Below are 7,283 nucleotides of genomic sequence, written 5' to 3'. Positions count from 1 at the left end.
TTTTAGACAACTCTTAAAGAACGCAGCCATTCGCTCGGCAATACTTGCACACCATGAGATATTGATGAAACACAAGTACTTCCGACCCAGGTCCCACCGCGTGGAGGTTGCTGCAGTTGGAGACCCACGGGCTGACGGGGTCTCTACTCTGAAATTCGCGTGACCGGTGTGTTCAAATGATCGACGTTCTATAAAACGAAGTCCCCGGTAGGACTTTTAATCGCGCCCGAACACTCCCGTGAGTGTTAGAATAACGGTGACTCTATTCTACATCCGCGTTCCCGACGTCCATGTACTAACCAAGATTTCAGGCAGCTAACTGGAGGAGGGTCAGTCCACGCTTACGGATAGCAAACCATACTACTCGGCAGCACATAAACCGACACACGACCAGTCATACATTCGTTTTAGCAATCAAACGGAGTCCATTACCGTAGGACTTTTATTCGCGCCCGAGAACACCACGTCTGTGCCCGCCGACGCAGGCGTGAGTGTTCTTCCTATCTTACCCGTATTCGCGTCTAGCAATCGATCATGAAACGAACCCTTCAACGATGTATCGCAATCTCGATATCGAAATCCGTGGAGAAGAAGAAGAGACAGAGGAAAAGAAAGCCGGAACATGCGCGCACGTGAAAACGATAGGACTTAAAAGAAAAGATGGAAAGTATGTCCGGAAAGTGCAATGAAACACGTGCAGATATGATAAAGATGAGACTGAAAAGAAAAGAAAAGAGAAGATGAATTCGACCAAGATCAGAATACGAAAATCGTGCTGGATTTTTCGGTACTAGAAGAAGGAGACCCGCACAGAAGCCCACGCCCATGAGCCCCACTCATGGGACCCACCCGAGAGATCTATAAAAATTAGTCTCGAATGATTATTTCAACTATTACATAGACATGCGAATCAATGAATAAAAATGACTGTAAACTTATTGCTGAATATACGAAAGATGTAAAGAACGATGCGAAATATAATTTGGAATCACATAGAAAAGATTTAGTCTTTGAAGCATGCAGCCATTCGCTCGGTAATACTTGTATCTAATAAGATTTCGACATAAAGCAAGTATTACCGACCCAGGTCCCACCGCGTGGAGGTTACTGCATGTAGAGACCCGCGGACTAACGGGGACTCTACTCTAAAATCCGCGATCCGAGATGCCTTTCCGCTTCGGGAGCTTCGGGCTTCTCAGCAAACTGGAGATGTGTAAAACCCCGCTTACAGATCGCTCCACCGTCCACACCGTCGGCTTCAGACATCTCGAGACACGACCGGTCGTGTCTATATTTCGATTTCTGAAATCAAAACGTAGTCCTCGGTAGGACTTAATCTCGCGCTCGCGAACACCCAGGCGCGTGCCGGCCGTCACGCGCGTGAGTGTTTTACCTATTATTCGCGTACGGAAGCAAGGAGACGTACCCTCCCTGCATATAATAAGAATTATATGCAGAGAGGTTCCATTAACTTCCGTGTAAAGATCCCACGATGATCCTTTCCTCGGTCACCTAATCTGAAACAGAAAAAAGATAATAGTAGAGATAAATATAAGATCAAAAATTAAAAATATAATAAAAATTAAATATAAAAGCAAATATTAAAAAAACGATAAAAATTAAATGTGAGAGCAAAAATTAAAAAGTTAATAAAAGTTACATACACAAGGAAAAATTAAAAGTATAATAGAAATTAAATATAAGAACAAAAATTATATGTAAAATTATATGCAAAACTTCCCTGTAAAAATTTAATATCACCATGATCGGTCCCTCGATGATCGGTCCCTCGATGATCTAACCTGAAACAGAAAAAGTATGAAACAGAATGAGAAACAGATATAAAGATATTAGGAAAAGTATAGACAGAGAGAAAAAGGAAAAAAGAAGGGAAAACTTGCGTATGTTCGCGTGAGAGAAATAGAATTCGAAACGATTGGTGTGTATCTCGCAGATAGGTTCAATCGACGAAAATCAAAATTTCATAATTGAATTCGATTTTTCTTTAGTGAAAGAACGAAACCCGCCTAAGGCCCACACCCGAGGGCCCCTCCCAAGGGTCCCACCCGAGAGAACAATGAACAATTTAATCAACTTTTTAAAATAATTATGCAATCTACAATGTGCAGCCATACGCTGGGTAATACTGGAATCCTGTTAGGTACTCTTCCTGTAAAAGTGAGACGAGAATATACTATGTAGTTAAATGTTCTTGTTTCATTCCCATGTGCACTTTAATTCAGTGCACTTTCAGTGGTCCTCACAATTGCCATATCCTATACGTTTCGAAATTATTACTTTAATATATAACTTGATTTTATAAAAATAAAATAACGGGTTTAATTGAACTTTAGAAAACAAATATGGGAAAGATTTATTACTCGACTTTAATAAAAAAAATGTATAAAATAGGTAAAACTTCTATTCGTGAACCCGTGGCACTGTGAGATGGGACAGGGAATGAATAGATCTTAGTTTCTGAAAATTATATTATTATTATATAAGAGCATTTTGAGTGACAACATGGTATAATGAAAATACGACTAAGAGTCATTCTCGAAGTGCTCTGCCGAACCTTCGAAAATAACTCTGTAGCCTAATAGTTGCCCTCTTGAGCCACAATTTGTGGGGGCCTCTTCGGCACATAGCCTCTTCTTTGCTTCGTGCCCTAACAACTACTATAGAACGTTTGAACTATCGTCAACTATCGCCGAGAAACTAGAACTATCTCTTATTCTAAAACGTCGAAGAAAACTAACAAATCTAACGCAACTCTAAAGCAATCCTGAAACGAAAAATCAAGAACCACGGGTGGAGAAACGAGAATTAATATATTAATTGCTGAAAATCCTAAGCTAAAAATTGATTAACTTATTCTATGTTCTGCGGGTTGTGATTCTACAAGTGCCTTTATTTTTCATCAATGGCTCTACTCTACTTCATTTTTTCAAAATCAATGACTCTACTTTATTTTCTTAAAAGCAATGACTCTATTGAGACTTTACTTTTATTAAAAAAATTGAGTAATGTTTATTTAAAAATGTAATAAGAAATTATTGGACGCTCCTTCTTACAAGCAATTATTCTAATTATTGGAAAATGAATTACAAAATTTCGCTTGTAATCCAGAGACTATCCATCGCGAATGTCTTCTTGCTCATTTATTATTAAAAATCGCGAATATCGCGATTCTTTATTATTTTCGCGAGAGAAAATTAATTAAAAATGCATTTAAATCTTAAAAATTTTAAATAATTATAATTAACGCGATTAAACAAGAAGACCCTATCCTGATCTAGTAAATATATGAGAAAATAACGAACCATTCACGAGTAAATCTCCGAAGAAATTTACTCGTGGTCACTCATTGCTCTTCTACTAATTAATTACAACCAATCACCCGTGCCGATTCGGACCTTTCGTCCTCGACATGATTGAGTGATCGGAGGGACTCAAAAATTAACTTACTACTTAAGAAGTTCTGCGACGGCTCCAAAACACTGGACCGCGATTTAGGTCGAAATTGAGGGTGGACGATTTGTAGTTGGTTGAACATGAGGTAGGTCGACATCGACGTTGGTCGAGATCCTCTTCGGTGATGCACTGACTCTAATTCGCGATAGTTACTTATTAACGAACGGTCACTGAATTTACTTAACGCAACTCTACTATATTTTACAAGTACAGTCTGTGCGACTGTTAAAAAATCAAAAAACTACGCGGACAAACACTGACTCTAAAGACTGCATTGCGCGCAGTCTATGCAAAAACACTTATGGTTTAAATCGCGAAACGCGAACGAACAAACACTGCTTCTACTTCGTGATAAATTTATTTTAGCGATACCAATACTCGATTACATCATTGCAACGCTCGCGATTGCAACGAGGTTCTGAAACAAAAAAACAAATGAAATAATTAGTATCATTGTTATAATGAAAACTGTATAAATCATTCAACAAATATATGATAGAAAAATATACTTACTTTAAGTCTTCGTTAATACTCGCTCGAATTCGGCATCGTGCGAAAATTTCTAAGTCCACTCGTGGAGATAGATTTTCGAAGTTCACTCGTCGAAGTCCAAAGCACAACTGAACCAGGAACTATAAAGGTTGGTCAAAGGCCCGACTTTGTTGTCGTCTCTCGAAGCCGTGTATCCCCACTTCGCATTTAAGTCTAAAATCAAATAAACTGTCGCATATTTGAATTAACTGTTCGTTAATACTTGCACGAATGGCATCCCGAAAGTTTCTAAGTTCACTGGTCGAAGTCCAAAGCACGACTGAACTAGGAACAACAAAGCTCGGTCAATGACTATGTTGTCGACTCACGCAGAAAATTATCCCCACTTCGAATTTAAGTGTAAAATCAAATAAACTGTTGTAAATATGAATTAACCGTTCGTTAATACTTGCACGAATGGCATCCCGAAAATTTCTAAGTTCACTGGTCGAAGTCTAACGCGCAACTGAACAATAAAGATCGGCCAAAGACCCGACATTGTTGTCGTCTCTCGAAGCCGTGTATCCCCACTTCGCATTCAAGTCTAAAATCAAATAAACTGTCGCATATTTGAATTAACTGTTCGTTAATACTTGCACGAATGGCATCCCGAAAGTTTCTAAGTTCACTGGTCGAAGTCCAAAGCACGACTGAACTAGGAACAACAAAGCTCGGTCAATGACTATGTTGTCGACTCACGCAGAAAATTATCCCCACTTCGAATTTAAGTGTAAAATCAAATAAACTGTTGTAAATATGAATTAACCGTTCGTTAATACTTGCACGAATGGCATCCCGAAAATTTCTAAGTTCACTGGTCGAAGTCTAACGCGCAACTGAACAATAAAGATCGGCCAAAGACCCGACATTGTTGTCGTCTCTCGAAGCCGTGTATCCCCACTTCGCATTCAAGTCTAAAATCAAATAAACTGTCGCATATTTGAATTAACTGTTCGTTAATACTTGCACGAATGGCATCCCGAAATTTTCTAAGTTCACTGGTCGAAGTCCAAAGCACGACTGAACTAGGAACAACAAAGCTCGGTCAATGACTATGTTGTCGACTCACGCAGAAAATTATCCCCACTTCGAATTTAAGTGTAAAATCAAATAAACTGTTGTAAATATGAATTAACCGTTCGTTAATACTTGCACGAATGGCATCCCGAAAATTTCTAAGTTCACTGGTCGAAGTCTAACGCGCAACTGAACAATAAAGATCGGCCAAAGACCCGACATTGTTGTCGTCTCTCGAAGCCGTGTATCCCCACTTCGCATTCAAGTCTAAAATCAAATAAACTGTTGTAGATTTGAATTAACTGTTCGGTAATAGTTGCACGAATGGCATCCGCGAAAATTTCTATGTACTCTCGTCGAGTTCCAAAGCACAACTAAACTAGTAAATGTCAAAGTCGTTTAGAGATCCGATTTTGTTTTCGACTCACAAAGAAAATTATCCCCACTTCACAATTTAATTTTAAAACAAAATATTTCTCCGTTATTGAAAAAACATTGAAATATGCAACTATTTGAGCGGTGTTATATGAGTCCTTGACAACAGTTAAGGACAAAGGTGCCCCTCCCAAGGGTCACACCCGAGACTATTGAATAATAAAAGTTAATAAAAGTAATTAATATTATAAATAAAGGTATATAAGTAATAAAAGTAGAAAACAATAAATAAGAATGACAGAACATAAGTGCGACAGAAAAGTTTTCTGTGCGTTTTCGATTGAATTTTATAACTTTATTAATTTAGAATTTTGATATATTCAATTTATCTATATGTCGAAATATAACCAACGAGGTAAAATGTAATTAATTTAACGTTTAATTGAACTTAGACAAACGAGAGATATTGTAAAAATATAGAAATATGCAGCCATCCGCCCGGTAATACTTGCGTTTTATAATTATATGTATAATTTAGTTACAGACTTTAAATATAATTAAGACATAGATTTCGATATATCGCAAGTATTACCGACCCAGGTCCCACCGCGTGGAGGTAGCTGCATCTGGGGACCCACGAACTAACGGGGACTCTACTCTCTAAGATTCGCGAGACCGGCGTGAGCAAATAATCGCCGAACAAATAAAACGAAGTCCTCGGTAGGACTTTTAATCGCGCTCGGACACTCACGTGAGTGTCCGAATGACTCTACTGCAAAATACGCATTACCGGCGTAATCTTATCTCTATATTAAGCAAGTTAAACTAAGTCCACGGTAGGACACTTAATTCGCGCCCGAACACTCACGTGGTGTTAGTACAACGGTAACTCTACTCTAAAATCCGCGTTCCCGGTGTTCGCGAGGCAACATGAGCGAACAGAGACATCGAGTCCGCAACGGTATCCTACTAGGGATAACGTTGAGGCCGTCAGCCTCGGATGCCCACATCCCACCTTTAAGCACGACCGTCCGTGCCTTTCGTATTTCGAACAATAAAACGAAGTCCACGGTAGGACTTTAATCGCGCCCGAACATCCACGTGAGTGCTAGAATAACGGTGACTCTACTCTAATTCGCGGTCCCGCGGGGTTGCATACACCTCACCATGGACTCAGGTGACTATAGATATAAGGTGGGTCAGTCAACGGACTGAACATCCTTACAAATAGCCATATACCATCCTCCTCAGTAGCACATAGACCGTCTCACTCTACAGTCATCCGATGACCGTATCACGACCGGTCATTTATTCGTTTTTAGCAATCAAACGAAGTCCATTATCGTAGGACTTTTAATCGCGCCCGGGAACACCACGCCTGTGCCCGCCGACACACGCGCAAATGTTCTTTCTATCTTACCCGTATTCGCGTCTAACAATCGAATATGGAACAAACCATTCGACGATACATCGAACCTGCGCCGATGTATCGAAATCAGTGAAGAAGAGGAGAAGAACAAGAGAAAGAGAAGAAAAGGAAGCCGGAACGTGCGCGCATGTGAGAACCATAAAAGTAGGAAGAAAAGAAAGAAAAGAATATCTGTAAGATGCAATGAAACACGTGCACGAACTTGTGGAAAAGATGAAATTGGAAAGAAAAGATGGGCATAGAACATCGACCAAAACCAGAGAACGAAAATCTAGCTGGGTTTTTGGTATTGAAAGAAGGAGACCCGCACAGAAGCCCACGCCCATGAGCCCCTCCCATGGGTCCCACCCGAGAGAAACTATGATAATTAATTTTGAACTATTTCAATTATTATAGAGCTAACAATTTCAAAGTATAGGAATCACTGTGACTTTACCAATGAATATACGGAAAGTGT

Source organism: Vespula vulgaris, chromosome 22, assembly GCF_905475345.1.
Source record: "Vespula vulgaris chromosome 22, iyVesVulg1.1, whole genome shotgun sequence".
Taxonomy (NCBI): domain Eukaryota; kingdom Metazoa; phylum Arthropoda; class Insecta; order Hymenoptera; family Vespidae; genus Vespula; species Vespula vulgaris.
This window is presented reverse-complemented; position numbering follows the sequence as displayed.